At 44.3% G+C, this 24,428-nt stretch overlaps 1 protein-coding gene across 1 annotated transcript in view; it reads left to right on the top strand.

Annotated features, from left to right (window-relative positions):
• Nucleotides 1-346: 346 nt before the first annotated feature.
• The window catches only part of DUSP16 (dual specificity phosphatase 16), a 65,066-nt gene continuing 40,984 nt past the window's right edge, over nt 347-24,428 (top strand). The window contains exon 1 of the mRNA XM_084811360.1: nt 347-662. The gene's annotated coding sequence lies outside the window, so the exon portion shown is untranslated. The remainder of the gene's footprint in view (nt 663-24,428) is intronic.

The following is a 24,428-nucleotide window of genomic DNA, read 5'->3' as shown; positions in this document are numbered from 1 at the left end:
TCCCCCCCCCGCGCACCTCGTCAGGTCCAAACGCCGGACGCCTGCGGGTCTCGCGCGCGAGGGGGGGCGGGGGGGAGGGGGAGCCTGCGCTCGCTGCTCTGCCCCCCCCGCTTCCCCCAGGCTGAGCTCGTTCGCTGGGATTGGTTTCAAGTGACGCCATCGCTTTATTTTTACTCCGATGACCTCATCCCAGCAGCCTGCGAGTTTACTGACCAGCAAAACTCCTTCCTCCCCCCCCCGTTTGTTTTGTTCCCCCCATTCAATCATTAGGCGTGTTTGCGCTCTTCCGCTAATTAGGCTGCAGAGGGGGGAGTCTGTCGCTAGCACGCTCGCCCCCCCTCCCCCCGGCACCCTTCGAGTCATCTTCAGAGAGGAAGAAAAGGCTTGGCAGGCGCCCTCCTCCCCTCCCCTCCCCTCCCCTCCCTCCTCCTCCTCCTCCTCCTCCTCCCCCCTCCCTCCCCTCGTTTCTCCCTCCGCCCCGTCCTCAGCACCCTTTCTCCCCCCCGCAAGCGGAGGCAACCCCCCCCCCCGGAGAATCCGAAGCACGGAACAATTTCCCAGCGGCTTGGAGGCAGGGAGACTGGAGAGTGTCTGGCAGATGGAGAAGAGGCCGGTGGCAGGTCCTAGTCCTTTCAAAGCCAAGGCAATTTAGAGGGGGAAAAGTAAGTGCTCGGAGACAGAGAAGGCGACGAGACCGGGGGGCGGGCAAGAAGGGCCGGGGGGAGCTCTGTGCCCCGTCCCCCCCAGTCCAACGGACAGCCCTCCTCTAGGGTAGGATCCCGGGATCACATGGGAGCGGGCTACAAAAAATGTCGGTGTCTCTCTTAAAGAAACTGTGGAATCAATAAAAGGTTCTCTGCCCCCCGGGGAAACGCAGCAGCGATCCTGGGCTTCTTAGCGATTTCTTCACGCCATGCTTCTCCATTGTCGACTTGGGCTGAACGCCTCCTCTTCCTCCTTCGAAGGGCTGCGCTGTAAAATAGATTATTATTTCATTATTTCCCCCAGTGGCTAGGCGGGCGGGAGGGGGAATGAGAAAGGAGTTACATAAAAAGATCTGGCGGGTGAGGGTGCTGCAACTTTTGTGGCTACTGTTAGCATTGTCTTTAGCATCTCATTTTCATACCGTCTCTGTTCCTTTTATGTTTTCCCATTGCTTTCGAGGTTTGATTTTTAAGGGAAGTTTTTTTTTCATTTACTCAAAAATGTTGTCTTCTGCCGTCCCTCCATTCCTCTCACGTAGAACAGGAAAGCAATAGCTAGGTAACTAGAGCAAGACACTTTTAGAAACAAAGCTCTAAATGCCATATCTTTTTAAAATGCTTTTTGTTTTTCAGCTCTCCATCCACCTGTCTCTCTAGTTTTAAATGCTCTGCTTCAAAGGTTCTTTGTGGGGGGAAGGGGGAGGACACAGATATGGGCATGTGCTTATTTGCAGTATTAAATCTTTTGCACAATAAAGTCAGCCAGAAGAAGGAATATGTTCCAAAAACGCACAATCATCTAGCTGATAATGAATTAAGTGATGCTTTACTGATTATCTTAGTGATGTTGCGTATTATACAGAAACCAAACTAGTATTGCTTCCTTTTTCCCTGGTGGAACTCCTGTGCCTTGACAGGTGACGCCCCCTTATAACCGCATCTCCATGTTGTTGGAAACTTCACTTACTGAATTTCTGCCTGTCAAAAAGCTAGGCGATCTTTCCTAGGAACCCTCACTCTCCCCACCCCCACACAATATTCATAATTCTGGCTACCTATCTTTCCTAGTAAACTATTTAAATTATTCAAAGCCCTACTAAAGTGCTATATATATCTAGTTCCATTAAGGGAGCAGCCAGAAATATTAGAACATTTTTAGAAAAGTCAGTATGCAGAACAAAGAGAAATGATTTAGGAAAACTGTTTAAATTAGTTTTCTTTCCTTTTTTGTTAGAGGATTGGTTGATTGTTTAAAAATGTTTGTAGGGCCGTCTACAAGACTATTTTTCATGGAGAGTGAACTACATTGGCTTGTTGAGATTTTGCTGAGTTTGGTATGTGTGACAATGTAACAATTCCATTGCATAATCTGACCCACAAGCAAGGGTTTTATTTCGCTGCCCTAATCAGATTTATTTTAAATGAAGGATCTTGAGTTGTTAAAAAGTCTCACTTCTCAATCTAAACATATTTGCTGGTTTCAGTACACTTTGCTTCACACTTGGTATGTTCAAGATTGTAGCCTTTGCCATGTTTCCTTCATAATAGTTAGCAATTATACTAATAGATCAGTAAGTTGTGCGCTGACAACTTGGGCAAATCAAGAGTTGAGGGAAATGACCATATACTTGTGCCTTTGTGAGTGTTCACCTCGAGGACTGTGGAGTAGTTCAAAACTGTGTTGCTGATCTAACAGCATGGTAGAAATCATATTATTAAAAGAGAGGAAGCATGTCTGGTAAGAGACTGGCTCATTGGTCCCAGTAATAAATTTGTTCAGCAGATGTTCGGCTGTTACTGTGTCTAATACTGTAGTGTTGGAAGCACGGAAGCTGACATGGTGCACTGGATACAAGGTTGGGTTTGGATGTGATATATCTTGGTTTAAATCTCCATTGGTATATACCAGATGTACCCCAGTGTACTACGTACATGGTTGTCATGAATGAGAAGGGTAAAAACCATACTTCTGTGGCCATGGTACTTGGGCGTCCATATATATGCGTCAATGTATATAGTTCACGTGACAGTTCTCTATGCAGCTATAGAGCGTGGTTCTGTCTGAAGTGATTGTGTGTGGACTATCGCTGACTGTGTGAACCAGCACTTAGTGTTGATTCTCATCTGTGCGGTGATCATGAGAATGACAGAGGGAGGGATGGTACCAGTACAAGGAACAAAGAAAAAGACGCTCACAGCTGATTATTCTGCAACGTATTTCAAATCGGGAGACTAGTCTCCAGGAACAACTGAACTGATACCATAGAGCTGGAGGGGTCTTGTAGGTCATCTATCCCAACCCCATGTTTAGCACAGGAAATCCTGAGGTAGAGCATCCCCAACAGAAAGATGTTCAGCCTCCGTCTGAAGGCCTCCTGTGAGGAAGAGTTTCCTCTACCCCCACCATTCAAAGTGGTTCCATTACCAAACTGCTCTTACCATTCCGTATCTCCTAATGTTCAGCTAAAACCTACCCTCCTCTAACTTAGGTTGCAGTCCTATACCCACTTTCCTGGGAATAAGCCCCATTGAACATAGTGGGACTTCCTTTTGCATAGACATGTATAGGATTATGCTGTTGAGCCTATGAATAGCAACAGAGAATAGGTCTCTGCCTTCTTCTTCATGGCAGCCCTTCAGGTATTTGAACAGTACTATTAACTGTTCCCACCCCTTAGTCCTTTATTCTCCAGGCTAAACATACCCAGTTTCTTCAACCTTTCCTCATAGGACTTGTTTTCCATATCCCAACCATCTTCTGGAACCCATTCCTCTGAACCAGTTTGAATTTGTCTATATACTTCTTAAAGTTCAATGCCCAGAACTAGATACAGTACTTCAGATGAGGTTGGACTAATGCAAAATAAAATGGAACTTTACTTCTTGTGACTTGGAAACTATGGTTGTATTGATGCAGCCCAAAATTGCATTAGCCTTTTCTGTAGCCACATCACACTGCTTACTCCTGTTCCACTTGTGATCAATTACAATCCTGAGGTGCTTTTCACATTTACTGCTTCCAAACCAAGTATTTTTCATCCTATACCTGTGCATTTTTTAGGAAGCCAAATGCAGAATTTTGCACTTCTTTCTGTTGAATTTCATTCAGTTTTCATCACAGTTTTCCACTATATCAATTATATTCTTGTCTTTTGAGGTGTTGGGTATCCCCTCATAGTTTTGTGTCATCTACAAATTTGATAAGGATTCCCTTCATCGTTCGAACTCATTGATAAAAATGTTGAAGAGTACTGGGCCCAGGACAAAGTCCTCTGGCATCCTGGGCAAAACCACCCTCCAGTTTGATGAGAAACAATTGCTTCTAATTCACTAAACAATGCAGGGACACCCTCCCCTAGGGTTGTTCTCTGTGACATGCGAACCTGAACTCCGGGTTGTTGAGGGAGAAACAACCCAGAGTGTAACCCATGCTTTGTTCTTGGGTTATAACTCTGGTTTGTTACTCCCTCAGCAACCCAGAGTTCTAGGTTCACGCAGAGTGTCCCTGGTTTGTTTAGCACACTGGGAGCGGGTCGGAGCCAGCTTGCTCACTCCCACATGCTCCCAAACAAACTATGGTTAACAAACCATGGGTTGTTTTATTGTGTAAACTGGATCTCTGAGTACAGTTTTCCAATGAGCTATAAACCCACCTGATGATATTATCTAGCCAGCATTTAATTAGTTTGCTAACCAAAATACCATGGGGGACTTTGTCAAATGTTTTGCTGGAATCAAGATTAATTGCTTCCACAACATTCCCATAATACACTGAACTAGTAACCTGACTTTTTTTAAAAAAAGAAAAGAAATAAGATTGATATGGCAGGATTTATTCTTGACAAATCAATATTTGGTTCTATTCGTCACTGCATGGTTATCAAGATGCTTACAACTTGACTCCTGTAAGTGACTTGATAACAATGCAACAGTCAGAAGAACTGCTGAAGTAGTCTACGCATTAGCATAATACACTGCAGGTGGAAGTTATTCCAGACATTTTAATCTAAAATGAAATGGTATCATCCATGGTGTGCTTGTTCCCTTCACCATGCTTCACTCATCTACTTACAGCTAGGCTTGTTAAACAGCCATTTGCCTGGTTGCCTATGGCAAGTAAGATTTGCTTCCAGGTGACCAGGTGGCAGGGAAATTTAAAATGCAACCTAAAGAGAGTTTCTGCTGTCAGGTCATTACATGTGCAACAAGGCCTGGCAGGCTCTGTGTGTGTGTGTGTGTGTGTGTATACATACATACATACATATACATATGATAGTCTACTAATTAGGTATTAACTGCTGTGAACGTTTTTGCAAGCCTGGTTTCACCCACAGTGTAGTACTGTCCCAAAAGAACTGGCTGCAGTTTCCCAGTGCTGATTCTTCATACTTGTGTCCAAAGGATTCGGTCTGTTCTTCATGGTCATGAGTGGTCAATCTGCAAAAGGTACTACATTATTTGATAGGTGATGAATACGTACAGAAGGATCTTACAACTGGGTTAATAAGCTACAATACTACTGATGAGAATTCATTTTTCTTTTATATGGAAACTGAAGAACATTGGGGGGAAATCACCAACGTAAAAAAAGTTTCCAAATTAGTTGTTACTAAATGTTAACAATAATTAGTTGTTACCATACATTAACATCTTAGACTCACTAGCCCTATTCAGTCAATTAAAAGGGGGTTAGAATCACGTGATGGGAGGGAGCGCTCCAGCTCTAGCTCTCCTTCATCGTGTTCATCACCCTCTATTCGTAGAGCGTGTCTGTCTGAAGAGGGGAGACTCAACCCATGGGGGCTCTCCACGAGATTGACAACCCTGATTTTCGAGTGCTCTCAATGGTGTGGGGAGTCCCCATGGATAGAGGAGGCTCTCCTCTTCAGACACGCTGTATGAATAGATGGCGACAAACACAATGAGGTAGAGGGGCAGAGCTGAAGCGTCCCTTCCCCGCGCATGTTGATTTTAACCCCTTTTTTTTTGAATGACTGAACAGGGCTACTGCTGCCTGGCTTCTGCTTGGTAAACATAATATAACACAGATTCAGAAGGACTTTCCTGGACTGTTTATTATGCAGCCAATGCCCCATATAGCATATTGTTTCTCCATATAAAATTGATGGAACATCCCTTCCTACCCTGGTGCTTGGGACAATTTAGGTTATCTTCTCTTAAACAAAAATCAGAATGTGGAACTGGGGATAGTGACAACGTTACTCAGCATTTTCTGTAGCTAATTTCAAGTGATAAAATTGCTTCATGTACATATGCCAGCAATCCGTCTACAATGATGTAAGGTAGGCCAGTATTATTATTATCCTGATATCACAGATGATAGGATGAAACTGAGAGAAGAGTGCTAAAGTCCTAAGGCTGTTTAGTGAGTTGATGGCTGAGGTGAGGTGTGTACTGGGGATATGGCCACCGCATTACACCAGCTCAATACAGAGAAAGTCAAGAGACATTATGAGTTTGGGAATGCCTTCACTGTGGCCCAGACTGGATGATACTTTCACTCTGGGATTATAGTGGGGTAGGGCTGTGATTGTGAATGATCCTGGGGTCATACATTCTCTTGTTCCCCTCACTGTGGGGAAAAGTCGACAAATGAGCCATGAGATCCTCCATATATCTGAATAAGGGATGCCTCTGCCCCTGCTGGATAAAACTTGCTTGAAGGGGAAGAGAGATCCCCACATTCAAATAAATGTGGAATCTCCTGTTTTATTCATTACCTTTTTCCTTTGGTGAGGGAACAGGAAAGGATTGCAGGCTAGAGGGAATTCAGCTAAACTGATACCAAAATATGAAATGACGAGCACATTTCTTTCCTTTTTAAAAGGTGTGTATTTGATCTCTGCTGCTTAGAATGTGATAAAAAACCAAAACAATTGTGTGTGTTTAAGGGCTTGGCAAATTAACACAAGGTAGACATTTCAGTGACTGTAATTCAGATATTAGGACATGAATTGCCTTGTTTAAAGCTGCCTACACTTTAGTTGTGAGGAGATAGGAATGAATGACAAGGGGATAGAATTTCCCATTAATGCCTTTGAGAGTTGGCTATTGTTCCATACAGGATACTGCTGGTCTAGGAGTGCTGTTACATTCGTTGCGCTGGTGTCAATCCATAGTAATGTTATGGTTATAAATAAGTTTGAGTAACCTTGGCTTGTATATAAATAGTATGCCCCTGTGTAAATGGAGATAGCTAGCCTACTTGTTTAGTAACAGAAACCCAGTCTGTTGAGCTAGCAAGTGTATCTCCTTGCACATTCATTTGCAATCCTAGAAAACGGGGCTTGTTCATCTGAATAGCTGGGGAAAGGTTCTTGCACGTTCCTGCATGTTCTGTACACAGATTTTGGGAGCTAAGTAAGTTTGTAGTTCTGCAACAAGAAATGACAATGAAAATGTTGTCTTCGCAAATAGTGCCAACCATTTATATTGGCTTGTGTTTTGAGAGGGCACGCTTGATGAAAGGGAACGTGTGAGAATTATTCCTAGCCTGTTGGTTGGGGTTCATTCTCAATATTGACAGTTTCAGAGCAGAATACATCAGTGACATTATTTTACCAAACAATGGGAAATATGGTTTCTCCTTAGCACCTCTAATTAAATTTGAATGTAACCACTGAAAGCTGCAGTAGCACAGAATCAGCTGTGCAAGGGTCAGGTAATTGAATTACTTTCTTTCTTTCTTTTTAGTGAGATGACCAATACAGGTTTACACAGCCTATTCACTAAGTTCTTATTCGTCTTATGAAAAAAACGCTTTTGCCATTGCTATTCCTAGCCCATTTTCAGCTGGTGCATTGAACACAGAGGACCACTTCATGTATTTAAATTTGTTATGAGTACACGTGGAATGTGCCAGCACGTGTTTGCAGTGCGTACGTATCGTACAAGTGCGTTAATTGGAAAGCTGTGATTGGCTGCAACTCCCTGTTGAGTATACATTTGCTTGGTGGTTTTTGTGTAATGTGTGAAATAGCCTGGAACCTCCTTCCTACTACAGGGCTCCTTTTTTACACTTTATGGCCGCATGACATCTTGGCACATTAGGGCTGCTTCCCACTATGACTCATTCAGAGAATCATGTCTTAGTTTAATAAGCCCCTTCACCCTTCCCTTTTCAGCACTCTGCCAGAAATCTTCCATTAACCATAATTCCCCGTTACATCTGAACCAGGAAACTACTAAGCTCAGAACAAGCAAGGATAATAGCAACTTCAAACAGTGTTCAGATGCTGGCTTGTTTTGAGCCTGGTAACCATCATTTCCTGGCTTGGACATAATGGGAAACTATGGTTAAGTTTTGAAGACTGCCTGCCTTATTGTAGCGTACCAAGAACGGAGTGAAGGGTCAGCACGAAGAAGAGCGTGTGGTGAAAAAGCTCATGCGTATCTTAGCTTATTAAACAGAGATGTGATCTTCTGAACTGGGCCTATATGTGGCACACGTGTTTGCTTTGGTAAATACATAACTTTATATTTATGTATTTGATTTATGTACTGTGCTTCAGCAGTGCTTCTAGGGCATTTTACCGATCATGGTTCCCTCATGCACCTTCTCCAGTGATGGTGGATACATGTCTCCGCTTCACACTTTATGTGTTCACCATGGCAAACACCAGTGAGTTTCAAGTGATTCGAATCGTGCACATAGTCCCCTTCTCAGCTTTCTAGGCTAGACAGACCCCTTGATGGCCTGAGGGCCCTCTGCCCTGAGTCTTCTCCATCTCCTGTTTTGCTCATTCTTTTGCCCCTCTTCTTCCTAGACTGGCTCCCTAAATGTGTATATTTGGGTCTTAACCTCTTATTTCCACAGTGATTCCTTGCCCACCACTCGTCCTTTCTTGCTTACCTTTGTGCCAAGCCCATCACAAATACTCCCCTCTTTCTCTTCTCTCCACTTTCCCTTAGCCAGTAGCCCCTGATGATCTGACTTTGTGGCTTTTTAAATCTTACCATGTCCATCTGGAGGGGACTGACGTACACTACGAGTTCTGAATTCGCAGTCCAGTGTCCTGCTAGCCTGGTGTTCTTTGTGTCTTCATATCTCGACTTTCTGTGGACACATTTAGGCAGCTAAACTGTTTGTCAAAATACTTCTCAGCCTCTACAAAAGTCAGCCCGAAGTAGCTGCCTCAAGTCCCTTTTCTGTCACTCCCACATAGCAACATGGGAGCTAGTTCTACATGGTATAATCTCACACTGCTAATATGTGTATGTGAATATTGCAGATACACACATTTGAAACTGCCTTATGCAAGCAACACCGCACCCCAACTTCCTACATGGGTGAGGTTCATGCGTTCTCCCCCCACCTCACCTGCGGGCTGGAAAACAACTCACTGGTTCACTTTAAATTAAAGTGAACTCAGCCAGGGGCCCAGGCCAGGCGGAACAGGACGGGAAGCCAGTGATTTGCGTAGTCACAGGCAGCGAGGGAGCCCGTCATCCCACCGCCCATCTCCTCTTTGAGGCAGGCACTCCCGCAGGCTGCCGAACCAAGGGCCTAACGGGCCACAGCACTGCCTGGCTGGGCCTGCCAGAAGGCCGGCCTTACCACCCCTTTCAGGTCCACATTCTGCCACTTGCATTGCAGCCTCTCTCAATGGAACTCCGTGGAACCCCTACCCCGGGCTTGATTTACTGACCCCCCGGCCAGGCCAGGCCTTGCCCACCTGTGTTACGGAGCGGAGGTAGGCAGGGAGGTGTGCACAGCATGAGGTGCTGTTCCCCGCTCTCAGGATGGAGCTACTTCGGAGTGGAGGAGCCTGGTCCTGCTGCCGCCACCTCTTCGCCCTACGAGGAGGTGCTCCTGCCCTGCCCTGAGCCTTGCCTGTGTGGCTGGAAACTAAAAGCAGGGACAGACGGGGCAGGTGCAGCTGCTTTTGCTGCTCTCAGAATGATGTCATGACTGGAATCTGGGAGTGGGGGGCAGTTACACCCTCTTGCCCCATGGATGCCCATGTTTGGGGTATATTTCTACTGTTTTATTTTGTGAGCTGACATAGAAACTTAGCTGAAAGGTTGATTATCAATGGTGTTGATAAAGGCACACCTCCTCTCCTGCCCCTGATGACCACTTGTGTCCAAAACAACTTTGAGAGAGGCAATTTGGAAAGAGGAAGACATGCTTGACTGTCCCCTGACCTGCTATTTTTCAGTTCCTTTCCTCCCCTGCAGGGTTCCAGGTACTTGTTTGCAGTGGTAAGCAACTTACCTTTTATCTGTGCACAGAGGAGCTTGGCATGATGTTCACATCTAGTCTGAAAGGACCCTTAGCTGCATGTGTGAAAAGTAAAACTTTAAAAAGTAAAGGTAAAATGAGGGAAGTTTCTGCCGTGCAGCCATTCCTGCTATGAGTTCCCTTTGCGGGTGATGGTTTATTGGCAGCTGCTGTTAGAACTCCCCAGTGGAGATCTTTTTGGCCCTCTGTATATTACTTTTTCCTCAATGACTGTAGCAGGACCACATTTTGGGGGGGAGGGCTGAGAGAAATGAGGCTGGAGGCATGTGCAAAAGAACAGCATTTGTGTTTTTCTTGTGCACCATTTGTGGTTTGCTCCTGAGCCAAGAGTGACCTACTCAGAGTTGGCTCTGAAGAGACTGGCAGATTTCCATTTGGTGTCTCTGTGAAATGCTCTTGTACATTTTTAATAACTGAGCTGGGATTTAAGAAGAAGGGGGGGCTGGGAAGTGGAATAAAGATTGTAATTAGTTATGAAAGTGAGGTTTCCCCACCACCGCCACCTTTGTTCTACTCTGTAACACGTTGTGGAGAGTGATTCTGTTCTAAGACACATTACCTCTGTCTTTGTTTTCTCCCACTCTCCTCCTGTGTGTTTTCTCTTGATTACAGACCAGCTGATGTTCACAGTCCATTGGTAGGATATGGCATGAGTCACGGGATGCCAAAACTGGCCACAAATTTTGTCCAGTGCATTTTCCAAATCAGCCAGCCAGTAAGACATACTTGAAAGTGTCCATTTCTAATAGCATTAAGCATTAGATTCTGCTGGCTTTTGCAAACATCTGAGGCGCTTTCTGAATAAGTTACAGGAATGTAAAAATTAAGTTCTTATTCTTTTGTGTTTGTGGACTGCTTTGTATAAAATAAGCTATGGCCTAGAACAAATGCAAGGAGCCTACCTGGCTAAGATAAAGAAGCTTTCAAAAAAAAGGAGAGAGTCCTTCCTCTTCACACATTAAGGGCGCAATCCTATGAATGTTTAGACAGAAAAAAAAAATTCCTATGACCTACAAGCATCCCCCAGCCAGCATGGCTGGCTGGGGCATGCTGGGAGTGGTAGACCATTTTTCTGCCTGAACGTGCCTAGGATTGCGCCCTAAGTGAAAACTCTGTTCATTAATGGAATTGCCCCGAGTATGATAAATCTAGAATTTGCTTTTTGTCATCTGTGTGTCATCTTTGGATCGCATATTGCACAAAGGTGCCTTTGAGCTAATTTTTTCTTACTGTTTTAGATTAAGGGAGCGATGCTGTGGCCCCTAGATATTGTCTAAGGGGCCATTGGATAGAGGGGATTCCCCCCCCCGGAGGTCAGAGACAGTGCTCCGACCTCAGAAGGGAGAGTTGGAAATCCAACTCCCCCTTCCCCTTGCAGCCAGCATGGAAAGGACCACACCTACTGGCCTGCGAGGTTGGAAAATTGAGGGGGAAAGGGGGTGGGGAGGGGAGGAGACCAGAGAGGCCAGGATAGACCTATCCTGAGCCTCTTCCAGCCTCCTTCTCTCCCCGTCTGAAGCACTGTTGCTAGATGGACAAAAAAAAGCCTATCCTGCAAAAAACCCAGCGACTGGAGAGCAGGAGGGTGAAGATCGCCTCCACCACTTCTCCTGCCCTGCCAGCTTCAGCCCAGCAGTGCATAGGATACGTGGAAGCTTCCAAGTTCGGAGGCTTCCATCTAACAAGGGTACAGGTAGGATCACACCCTAAAATAGTGTGGCTTTTAGTGAAGTAATTTTCTCCTTCCAGGAGTTTTTTGTTTAAAGGGCCGTTTTGGCCCAATTCTGCATTAAAGTGAACATTTCCTTGAGTGGATCCTTCACATTTTATTCAGTCCAAATCAGTTTTGTAATTGTCATGTACTCTTCATATTTTATGAGTCTGTCCACAATAAGTTTCAGAAGTTATATTATAGATGGGATTTGTTTATGCTTTCTGTGAATCATGCGTATCAACAAATGTCAAGTTTGCCTTTAGTTTCCAAAATACATACTTGAAAAAAGGGCTTCTGGAGAAAGCAAAGATTAACAGCAAGGATACAGCAATTATATTGATTATTGGAAGCCCATCTGGGGGTTGGACTCGATGGCCTTGTAGGCCCCTTCCAACCCTACTATGTTATGATTCTATGATCTTTGGGAGAGTTTTTACCCTAAAAGGTAAGCCAATGTGGTGTAGCGGCTAGGGTGTTGGACTGGGAGTAAGGAGATATGGGTTCTAGTCCCCACTCAGCCATGGAAGCGCACTGGGTGACTTTGGGCCAGCCAAAGACTCTCAGCCAACCCACCTCACAAGGTTGTTGTTGTGAGGATAAAATGGAGGAGGAGGAAGATTATGTATGCCACCTTGGGTTCCTTAAGGAGGAAAAAAGGCGGGATAGAAATGTAATAAATAAATAAATGGTGGCTTATAAATATTTTACATAAATAATACAATGTAAAACAATCTTGGAAGCTAATACGTTTAATTTATTTTGGAAGCATATATAATGCATGGTAGTGTTTTGCTTATTCCTGCTTCAAAAAACAGAAATTGCTATATAAGATAATTAGGGACTCCACCATTAAAAATGATTGCTATATCTCAAGGCTTGTGAAGTTTCACAATTTCAGCAACTTCAGGGAAAGGGGTAAAGTCTTCAGAGTGAGGGGGAGGGGATGGAACCAAGGGCACAGGTGATTTTCGGCTTGGCTTGAAAATTTTTACCCTTCATGTTCGTCCAGCTCCAGACCTGATGCCCTGAGCATAGCCTTACACTTCCCGTGTCCCACCAGGAACTCTCTTCTGCTCCGGCTGGCACCAAGAAGCCCTGCCCCATCCCAGCAGTTTCCATCCCCTGGTCTGCCAGGCACTGTACGTCTGCTCCCAAGCTCCACCCACTGTGCCCCAAGGTGTGAGCCTCACTGCCTTTGGACATTACGGGCCTCGTTCTCTAACTTCATATTTTATACTTCAAAGAAAACACTATTACTAGAAGCCTATGATAGCATTTGGCTTCAATGAGCCTTTTGTTGTCCTGCTTGCTTCGAGTGCCAGGTTAAAAGGTGGCACCCCACTTGTTCGATCAAGAAGTACCTGAACAGGTGTCCTGCATCAAGAGGGATTTTCGTAGGATGTGGCAAAATGTTCTTGATCTTGATGCCAGTCAGCCTCCATTGTGCTTCCCCATCCTCTCTGCGCCTACCCACTGACTTCTCAGTGTTTATGTAATAGCAGAATCCATTATTTCTTTTACAGAACCTCCTTTCTCCGCGCTCCTTTTCTTGATTAACAAATGGGTTTCGATAGGAGAAAAGGGAGAGATGCTTGTTTGCTGTTTTAAAGTTGTTTATTAATTATTTGCCATAGGTGGCAACCCTAGTACCAACTAATTTTTAACAAGGCCATATCCTGAACTGAGTGAAGGCTGACTGATCAACATAATTGGCTCTGCTGGCCAGCTCGCTCTTCCGTGAGCTGAACCACAGGCAAAGGGCTTTTTTAACCCTTCTTCCCGCTCCCACAGCAGAAAACGGCTCTGACAGATTTTCCTGTTTATGTGCTCAGCTACCCAGATTTAAGCGGGGTTAATAGCTCAGGTGCAGAAGGGAAAATTCTGACCGAACTTCTGTTATTGTTCACACTGAAGTGGAAGGTCAAGGTGGAGACTCGTTGCCTGTTTCTCGGACTGCGTAGCAGAGGTGTAGACAGAGAAAGCCTGTGCCAAAGCCTCTGTCATTCCAGTTGCCAGGGCAGGGCGGGGGGTGGGGGGAAGAGGCGAGGGACAGAGATCCACAGGATTTTGAGGTTGCTACTTGGTCACTTCTTGCTCAGCTTCTCTGGCTGGGGCCCAGGCGACCGACACTCCTGTTCCACCCAAGATGGCCACCTTGCCAATTATCTCAGCACCTCTGAGGTCAAGTCCACACCAGCATAAGTGTGCCCATCAACATGTCTGTGCCTTCATCCAATGGATCAGACTTGGCAGAGCTGTTTTGTTTCACCAAGAAATAAAGTGACAATGCGCAATGTTAACTCTGGCTCCAGAACGACAGTTAAAGCATCTTCTCTCTTCCCCACCCTCTGCAAAGTCAATTCACACGTTCAGTTCCCAGTCATCAAATGTGTAGTAATCAAGCAATATATGTGCTTGTTTGAACCATACTTCTGAGACTAGCAGGAGAATGTATAGTATACAAGAATAATCCTCACTATACAACAATCATTGCTTTGTAATGCGTGCTTAGTCATATTTGTTTAAGAAACTGGTTATGTTAAAATAGCCTTTTAGCCTAAGCAGCCTGATCGCTTCAATCTAATACTCCTTCTGCTCATATTGGTGCATTGGGATTACATGGTAGAATGTAGCTATGTCAGATTTGGATATGAGGAAAGGCCCAATGGTTCCCCCGTATCTGTAGTTTTATGAAGAATTTAATTCTGTAGAAAAGCAGTGAGGAAGTTTTGGTCTCTCTTCTGTCTGGACTTTCCACCAGTATCTCAGTTGCACCAGTTGTTAATGAGCAATACACAGTGGGAAGCCTTCACTGTGCGTTGTTGAAACTATTTGTTAGTTTTTCAAAATACTGTTTTTTATCCCCATAAAATGTGTTTCTTTGATTCACAGTAAACATTATTATGCTAATTGTAGAAGAGTTGCAGGAAAAATGAGTCTTGTGGCACTTTGAATTTGAACAAATTTATTATGGCATGTACTTTCATAGGCAAGAGCCTACTTCATCAGTTACAAGTTGTGTTATGATAAATATTTCTTATAGAAATTTCTAAAAGTATTTGAAGTTTTCCTGCTTCTGAATTATGAAAACTAGAGCTCCTGACCCTTAAAACAGGGGGCACAAAGATCTGGTCTGCACATATTCTAATCCATGGTTTATTTAACCCATGGTTCACCTATGGTTTGTTGCCCGACCCAGGGTGTGTCTGACAGATGATTTTACAAACCACTGTTTGTTTTCGCAATCCCTGAGTTGTTTGTTTCTCTTTACTTTCAGCTGCTCCCTCCCAGTATCCAAAATGCCTCTGCAGAACTTTAGTACTGGCGTGTAGAACAGCTGGGGGGGGGGTGCCACTCTTGCCCACCACTTCTGTAACCTGGTGAAACAAGCCATGAACAACCCATGGTTCTGGGTTCACATGCAATAACAACCTATGCTTTAAACAACCTGGAGGTCTCAACCCAAGAACAAACCCTTGGTTCTCTTTCTGGGTTGTTTGTGGTTAGCGAACTGGTTTGTTAGCATAGCTGGGTTTGCATAACATGAAAAGCCAGAATTCAACAAGCCATACGATTGGTTAGCGTTACGTGTGAACCCAGTTGGTGGGCCAGTTCACACAATACCCCATTGTGGATTAATTTACCTGTGAGGAGCTGCAGTGCATGCCAGCCGCCATTATGAATATGCAAGCCTTGGCTGGAGGTTGCCATGGCTTGTCATGTTGTGTGAACCCAGCCAGTGGGGGTTATTTGAGGGTGAAACAACCTATAGTCTGTTTTAGGGTTACATGAGGGTTGTTTAACCCCCACATAATCCATGCTGTCCACGTTTTCAGGACGCTGCAAGCTACGGCAACCCTCAGACGGGGGTTGCATATGGACAGCACGCACCACAATACTTCAAGGGTTAATTAACCTATGCTGGGTTGTCGTGTTGTTTGGACCATGTCAATGTGTACCCTAAAATGGTCAAGATATTTTCATTCCAGCTAAGCAGCTGAATGTTGATATGCATATATTCCAAGGCCTCATGATTTCAAAAAGGGTGTAAGGAAGGGAATATGTACAACTTATAGAACTGTTCTTCAAATGGGGACCCAAACTGTATCCCAAAATGGTTAATGTGCTTCTAGATCACCAGGAAGCAAACATTTGGTACAAAAATAATCTAAACGATGCTGATTGTTAGTAAAGTCAGAAAAGGAATATTTTTACATGAAAACGGCTAAATTTGGGGGATAATTTCAGTTGAAGTTCCATGAGCCAAAACCCCCCAAGAGGAACAAAGAAAGTAAGGGGGCAGCGGCAGCAATACGTCTACAGTTAAGACAGATGTTACAGTCTTAGATCCATGGGAAGCAATTTAGAAGCACCTTCACCACATTCAACCTACGTATACATTTTCCCTTCCCAGGGTAACTTTTGGGGGGGAAATGTTCTGTAGCTTTTCAGGGTCTTTTTGTTTGAAAGGGAGACGCTGTGTGTGAGTGATGTCAATTGGCTAGCATCTGTAACATCCCCCCCAAAGCCTCTCCCTATCCACAATCCTCAGGACAGTTTTATAACTTTTTTTTTTAAAGTTCAGTTTTTACAAAATATAAGATGAAGGATGATTGTATACATGAACATGACACTTAATTTAAACAAGAAAGAAAAAAGAGTAGCCCACCCCACCTGAATCATGATGAAACTAGTGCTTAGGAGCAGCATTGGATTTGCTGGCACATACAAATGCAAGGCAAATTGTGATGCTGAGCTGAAGTCAGATACTATACGTGAAGAACTGATAAAAAACATAGGTCTTCACACCAGCACATGCCACATCAAGGGCCCCTTCCCCCCCTCCTACAACAAATATTCTGAGGAGCTGAAGGAAGAGGCAACATGTGTATCTTTGTACATTTGTATGCTACTCTTTATGTGTACCCATGGTGGGGTTTTATGTGCGTTTGTGTGATATTGTGTATCTGTTACAGACAGTGACAGAGAGATCACTGGATGACCAACTGTGTTTAGATCTTAGGATGGGGATCATAGTTAGCATTAACCATCAGTGCAGATGTAATGCTCAAAAGGCCAAAAAGTGTGTGTGGAGGGGAGGATTGTGCCAGGCTGGGACTGGCTTCCGCTTTGCATGGAGACTGTGTGGCACTGTCTGCAATTGGCCTAAAACATCACACTCCACTCCTCTCTGCTTCAGTTGTAGTTCACACTTCGCTGTCTAGTACATGAAATACTAAAGGAAAGGCAAAGGTACATATATGTGGCTGATATCCCAGACAAATGCTATTCTGTATGCAGTTTTCGTAGTGACACTCCTGCTCTACGACTAAATCCCATTCATAGGCATGATAGCACCATACGATCTTTTAAAAAACAAATGTTACCCAAATGCACTGTAACTACTTTTAGGCCCATTCTGGTGTATTAAATTACTGGGTTATGTTTTCTTCATTAGGAGTCATTCTTTACATTTACTTTGACCTTTAATCCTTTGCTCCGTGAGGATTGGATACAAATTAATATATATCTTCTATTTTGCAATCTTTCCTCTTTCTGTAACAATTCTGGGAACTGAATGTGGTAAGACTGAAAACACGCCTAATGATACATTTAATGACATAACGATGACATGAACTTGAGATAAGTGCTGATGTCATTCAGCTCTGAAATCATTCTTTTCATTCGCCCTCAGCTTTTTTTTTTTTCCTGTCGCCACCTTTGTTTTATTGCTATACAAATGAGTAATTAACAATCCCAAAGATGTTTGCATGTTTTGCAATGACCTGGTAATTTCCAGGCCCTTCTCTTTCTACTTGTCATTATATGCAAAAGGGAAATTCCTGGCTTGTACTCCCCCTTACATCCATACATGAACTTCCTCTTTCAAATATGTTTGCATATCTTTGGGCATCCTGAACTTTCACTGTGATTTTTTTCGTGAGACCTCTGTATAACTCCTTCCAGTCTGCTGTCACAAATCGTTCCTGTTTACTTTTAACCAATTCAGATTATAAAGCTGTCAAAATCCCGCCTAAGTGGCTCCTCCCAAATCCAGCCTGGAGTGTGTGTTCATTGTCTCTGAGATCACTTGCTAGAGTTGGAAGCTGGAACTAGGGCAAATGTTTGAACCATCTACATGAAACCGCTGGGGGAGGTTATCCGGAGGTGTGGGCTGAAGTGCCATCAATATGCGGATGACACCCAGCTCTACCTCTCTTTCTCATCACACCCAGGTGAGGCAGTGGCTGGTCTGAATCAGGGCCTGGGCACGGTAATGGACTGGATGGGGGTCAATAAACTGAAACTCAATCCAGACAAGACGGAGGTGCTGTTAATGGGTAGTCCATCTGCCCGGCTAGGTGATATTCAACCTGTTCTGGAGGGGGTTGCACTCCCCCTAAAGGATCACGTTCGTAGTTTGGGGTGCTCGTGGACCTAGAACTGTCACTTGAGGCACAGTTGAACTCAGTGGCACGGAGCACTTTTTATCAGCTTAGGCTGGTATACCAACTACGCCCTTATCTGGACAGAGATAGCCTAGCTACAGTGATCCATGCTCTGATAACTTCTCGTCTGGATTACTGCAATGCGTTATATGTGGGCTGCCTTTGAAAATGGTCCGGAAACATCAGCTGGTCCAAAACAGGGCAGCAAGATTGTTAACAGGGACTGGCCTGCAAGCTCATATTACGCCAGTACTTTTCCAGCTGCACTGGCTGCCAGTCCATTTCCGGGCCCGCTTCAAAGTGCTGGTATTAACATTTAAAGCCCTTAACAGCTTGGGGCTGGGTTATCTGAAGGATCGCCTCCTCCCATATTAAGCCCCTGCCCGGACCTTAAGATCTTCCTCAGCGGCCCTTCTCCATGAGCCCCTGCCAAAGGAAGTGAGGCGGGTGGCTACCAGGAGGAGGGCTTTTTCTGCTGTGGCACTCCGTCTGTGGAATGAGCTCCCTAGTGAGGTTCGCCTGGCACCTACATTGTATTCCTTCCGGCGCCAGGTGAAGACCTTTTTATTCTCCCAGGCATTTTAGCATTTTAGCTTTCTAGACTTTTAGCTTTGCTGTTTTAAATCTGTATTTTAAATCTCTGCATTGCTGCTAAGTTTTATTCTGGTTTTATTCTGGTTGTATTATACTGTGGTTTTAATGTTTTATATATTTTATATTGTTTTATTGTGTGCTGCTTGGTTTTAATTTTTGTGAACCGTCCAGAGGGCTTCGGCTATTGGGCAGTATACAAATGAAATAAATAAATAACCAACCAACCAACCAAAATCTAGGGGGAGCAGGCAAAAGGTACTGCTCTGTTCACCAAATGAGGACACAAAACCATGTATTTTGTATGTTGCCCATCTCATTCCCATTGGCATCTGAGGAGGGCTCTGAAGCTTGAGTACACACAGACCCAGGTGTACAAACTGCAGGCAAACTAGAAATTATGGTGGCATGGCCTGAAGTCCTATAGAATAGGAGAATGGGGACTATATCGAGCTCAGCCTGGGTGGGTGAGGGAGTGAAGATGAACCCTTCCCCTGTCAGCACTCCCTGCCCCCCCATCCCCCCAAAAACTTGCTTCTCCCCAGCTATTCTTCTGGCGGAAGTTACTTCCAAGCTTGGAGGTCCAGTGTGGGAAATATAACTGGGGAGGAATGGTTTGGGGTGCAGGTGAATCTAACAGGTGATTCCCAATCACTTGCCTACTTAGAAAACAATATAATCTTATAGCTGCTTATTTGGGATTCATTGACCCTAACTCTGTAATGTCCTGCCTCCTGACATTAGAACATCCCCATCACTTTTGGTTTTCAAACGTGTGTCTTTCATTATGTGTTCCTTCCTATAATTCTTGTACATTAGTATTGTAGGTAGGGCCTGTCTGTCTTTATTGTACAACAATTTCTTTTGAAGAGCTGCCACTTCTTAGTGGTTATATACCTGTCAGAACTCGATCATGTAGTGGGGCTTGAAATGGCAGCCTGAGTGGTGTCAGACAGGAATTCAGGGTGCTTCCAGTTTGCTTCCCTAGCACTTCTGATCAGCTGGCCTTGTGCAGCAATTCCATCATCCAGAGAGAAGAAGTGATGAGAAAACAGGGGAGGATTACAAGTGGAAAACAGTGTTGTCTGCACCCACCCACCCCCGAATTCCATGAATGAGGCAAGGCGAAGGCATGGTAAAAGCTTTATTTGGAAGCACCCTCAGACAAGGGCTGAGCCAAAATGCCTCCATAAGGCTTCAATCAGGTACTGGGGAGGGCGCAATTTGGGGGATCCTGAGAACAGCGGTAAAGTATTTGCTCCAGTTAATAGTGGCTATGTCCCCACTCTTAACGAGTGCTATTTCACTTTTACCCTCAGGCTGCAGAGCGTTGGCAGCAAGCATTTACCCTCTCTTTGATTTGGCTTCGTAACTACGGGATTTGGTTGCGTGATGGCATGGGAAACCAAATCAGAGTGAGGCCAATACTTCCTGCCCTTGCTCTGAAATCTTGTTGCTGGTAAAAGAAAAACAACCATGCCCAGCAGCCCATGGATGATGCCTCTGCCAGAACCACAAACAGGAAGTGGAAGAGTGAAAAAAGGTGAGCAAAGGAGGCTCTTGTGAAACCTCCCCACCCAAAGCCTCTTTTTTGAGCCAACACAGTTTAATGAAGACATGTTAGCTCACCGCCCAGCTCTGACCAATGGCAGAGAGACGAGCCAGAGCCTCCTTATCCCAATAGGCTAGAGCGGGTCAGGTGATTGTCCCCTACCCCTTATAAAGACTCGGGCTTGGTTGCTGGTCTGATCGAATACAGCTCTGCTTTCGCTGTGCCTTGCTGGCTATGGGCCACTTTTTGCCTTTATTCTCTCCACTCTGAGCTCAAGGGGAGATGGGTCTGACAGTGCCATAAAGTCCTGATTTCCTCCTTAAGCTCCAAATTCTGCAGCCTAGATAAAGCCATAGACTCTAAATCCAGAGTCAATAAAGTAACAAAAAGTCTCTGTGCCGTGTATTTTGACAGGAAGCCAATGTAACTTCCTTGAAGTTGGTGTGGTGTGCCTGAGTGTACTGTGTTAAGAACACAAGGAGAGCGCCTCTTTCTTGAGAAAACTAAGCAGTGTTAAGTGGGGCATGCTTACACATGAAGCTGACATCACAGAACTGAAAGAACAATGTGATATCAACCGGAAATTAAACTAACTTGTCTGCCTTTCTTTGATTTATACCCCACCTTTCTACCAAAAAATGGCACTCAAGGCAGGTTACAAAAACAATTTAAAATAGATGAAAACAGTAAAACACATTAAAATATAATAAAAACATAGCAATTACAGAATAAAGATAGCACCCAACCCACAGACACACTTACAGGCCAAAGGCTTTCTTGAATAAAATGGTCTTTTCCTGCTGGTGGAAGAATAGGAGAGCGGGAGCAAACCTAGCTGCCCTTGGGAAGGAGTTCCACAGCCGGGCAGCAGCTACCGAAAAGGTCCTCTCTTGTCACCACCACCAAGCGTGCCTTGAAGTGCAGTCGAAAAAGAAGGGTCTCCAAAAAATCTTATGGACCAAGCAGGCTGGTATGGAAGAAGGCGGTCTTTCAGGTAGCCTGGTCCCAAGCTATATAGGGCTTTATAGGTCAGGTAATTTATGTTTAACGTAATATATTCCTCAAACATATTTTTAAAAACTTTATGTAGCATTTGGAAGGTTTTTTTTGGGGGGGGGTGCATCATCGTTTTTCATTGATCAAGATGCAGTTGTCAATTAAAGAGGAGGGATTTAATTTTCCAGATCTTAGTTTATATCGAAAAGCTTATTTATTAACCTGTACTAATGACTGGAAAACAACCTGTTCTCTTAATACTCCTCCAGGGTCTTTTCTGGAGTTAAATTATTTGGCGCTCCTTTCTGGCTCGATGGCATTAGGATCTAGGTGTATTAAAAGAAAGGAATGGCTCCACCAAAAATCTTTGAGAGAGACTTGGAATACAATGGCTCGCCAGCTGCAATTTGATCCATACTTTCATGCTTAACTAACCTTATGGGAGAAACCAGTTCTGAAAATAGAGAGACAACCTTTTATGTGGAGGAGTTGGGCTGACGATGCTGACAATAATTCAGATTGTAGCTACATGCAGTGATGTGAGGGGAAATTGGTAATGTCAAGCTATTGCCTTCTAGGGCCTGGGTGGCATGGAATTTATAAAGAGAGCAGTCATCAATTAATATTTTCCTTAATAAACACCCGTTTCAGATATTTCAGTTTTGATCGTTAAAGGAGAAGAGACTTGAATAATTGGGAGACTCTTTTCTTGCCTCTGTTTCCACATCAGAATGCCTGAAGGACCATTTTGAGTTTGCCCCTGTAGCCTAGGAAAGAGGATTCCCTCTTCCGCTGCAGGCCCCCACAGAGCCCTGGGGAAATGGAAGTAGAACCCCACTGCTCTCTGGGTTATTGTGCCCCGGCCTCATTGTCAGGCGATGAGTGCATGGCTCTTGTGCATTGGAGAAGCAATGAGAAAGATGTGGGGAGTGGGAACTGATTCTGCTTCTCTTGGAGTATGGGTCAAAAGGGGGGAATTTTTCAAATGGAAGGAGGAAGATTGTGGAAATGCTGCTGGCATTAGCAAGTAAGTGTTCTATGATGCACAATAATGGTTGGTAAGTAATTGGGGAGGGGAGGCAGGATCTGCTCTGTGAATGCTTTGGAGGTGGAAGTCCTCATAGTTTGTCCTCTTAGTCTTGAGGGGCTGTTGGGACATTCCCCTCCCCTCCACACAACCTTAGATTGGGAGCAGGCTTCATACTTGCAGGCTTTCTCCCTTCGCCCCCGAAGTGAGTAACTGAACTGGGGGTCTCACTTTTACTTGAACATGTGGTCTTCATTGGTGTTAAGCAAGCAGGTTCGATATGCAGGGGTCAAGCGAGATCCTGTACTTAGATAACCCAGGTTGGGATCTCTCAGTTCAGGCATTTGCGTCTTCAAGGGAGGGGAGCAAAAGAGGGGTAAGGAGGACGTGTGCAAGCCTTGAGGTATCGCTCCGATCTCACTGGGAGGGAGAGTAAATGCCAAATAGCTCCTGAGCTTCTGCTTTATTCAGTTTCCCCTACTATTTCTCTTTTTTGTGGCAATTCATAATTTTTCCAACTCCGTAGTATATTTATACTATATCCTTGCATACTATTTTGCTTCTTCTTGTTAATATTCTCAGTAGTAATTCCAATGTATAAATTTTATTTTGCAAAAAAACCCTGTTTCCTTTTATGTAATTAAGTGCGCAATCATATGGTCCCTGGGCCAACATCTGGCTCCACTGGACTCATGTTCTTTGAACCCCCCCTCCCCCAAATAAGATACCAGCTGTGAACTTGCATTTATTACTAAGCCTTGAGCAAGTCCTCACAGAGCAGGGGGAATTGCCCTGAGGATGTCCCTGGGATTCCCCAGGTTTGCTTCCATGGCTGATCTCCTAGGCAACACTGTTGTCTGAGAACGGACATAGTCAAAGAATTTCACCCTTAAGAGTGCTCTGTGTGAGTGAGTGTGTGTGTGTTTAGTGGGTTATTTTGCTCATTTTGTGTGGCTGTTGGTAGTTCGCTGACCACCCCTAGTTGTTACCCCTAGTGAGGGAATGTTTACCTTTAAAGAAAAATAATTTTGGTTTGATTTAGTGATAGTTTGCTTGTTTAAAAATGAGCTGGCATTGTGGACCCATGGTGTCCAGAATGACGGAAGCTTAGATTTCCTTTTCATGTAGGGATTGTGTCAGCCTGGTGAACTCTGAACTTTTTAAAATAGTGTCTCTGCTGCTGCTGCTGTGCCTGAAAACTGGAAACCTTTAAAAAACAACCAAAATTGTTTATAGCATTTGGTGTTGGCATAGAGTAGGCAAACTTTCATTTGCCAACATGGTCAGTAATTGAACGAATTGAGAGAGGTGATTGCACCTGGAAGTAATTAATTGCCCCAGGTGGGTGTGGGTATGGAATGGAAGTTGAAGAAAAGAAACTGGATATGAATCAGCAATGTACTGTAGCCTTTCCCATGACTTCACATGGAGCACCCGGGCCAGCAGCTTTAATAAACATTGAAACCACTTTAACATTGGAACGAAATAATGTGGTTTATTTACAGACTTAAATGCAAGTGTGGTTAGTTGTGGATATAACGTGAACTGGTATTTTTGAAAGGTGTGCATTGTGACACCAACTGCTTTCCAGGACTGCTATTCAGAAATGCCGTGCTAATGGAAAGGCTTGCAAATTTGGCTCTGGTTTCCACAAGCAGCAGATCGTGTAATTCAATGGTTCCTGGATGGTACCATTTGAGATTAAAGGTGAAGGATCATATGACTGAATGTTCCCTGATTTTAGGACAGTGTTAATTCATGCATTTACTTCAGGGAACCTTTTCCACATCTGTAGGTTGGTTAAGGAACACTTGTGCATTGTGGACATTTTTGGGACATGCACAACCTCCAACACTGATGAAAACAGGAACACTTCTGTGAGTGTGTGAGTGGGGCTAAGGACAAAGTCTATCAGTCCAGAAGTGTGGCCTGGTGGCTGATGGTGAGCTAACACAATCGAGATTGAAATGTGCCACAATATAACATGGGAACTAAAAGTGTGTGAAAGCAGATGGTTCCATATGACAAACACACTGAGGCAACTTACACACCACACGGCAAGTAACACACATATAATGCACATGTTGCACTTTTAGCTTTAAAATTCTTTCACAGAAATTACACTTAAAA

This window comes from Heloderma suspectum, chromosome 7 (assembly GCF_057233095.1).
Source record: "Heloderma suspectum isolate Gila_16-S chromosome 7, 16-S_ref, whole genome shotgun sequence".
Lineage (NCBI taxonomy): Eukaryota > Metazoa > Chordata > Lepidosauria > Squamata > Helodermatidae > Heloderma > Heloderma suspectum.
The sequence above is the reverse complement of the archived record's forward strand: the minus strand, read 5'-3'. Positions and strand labels throughout refer to the sequence as shown.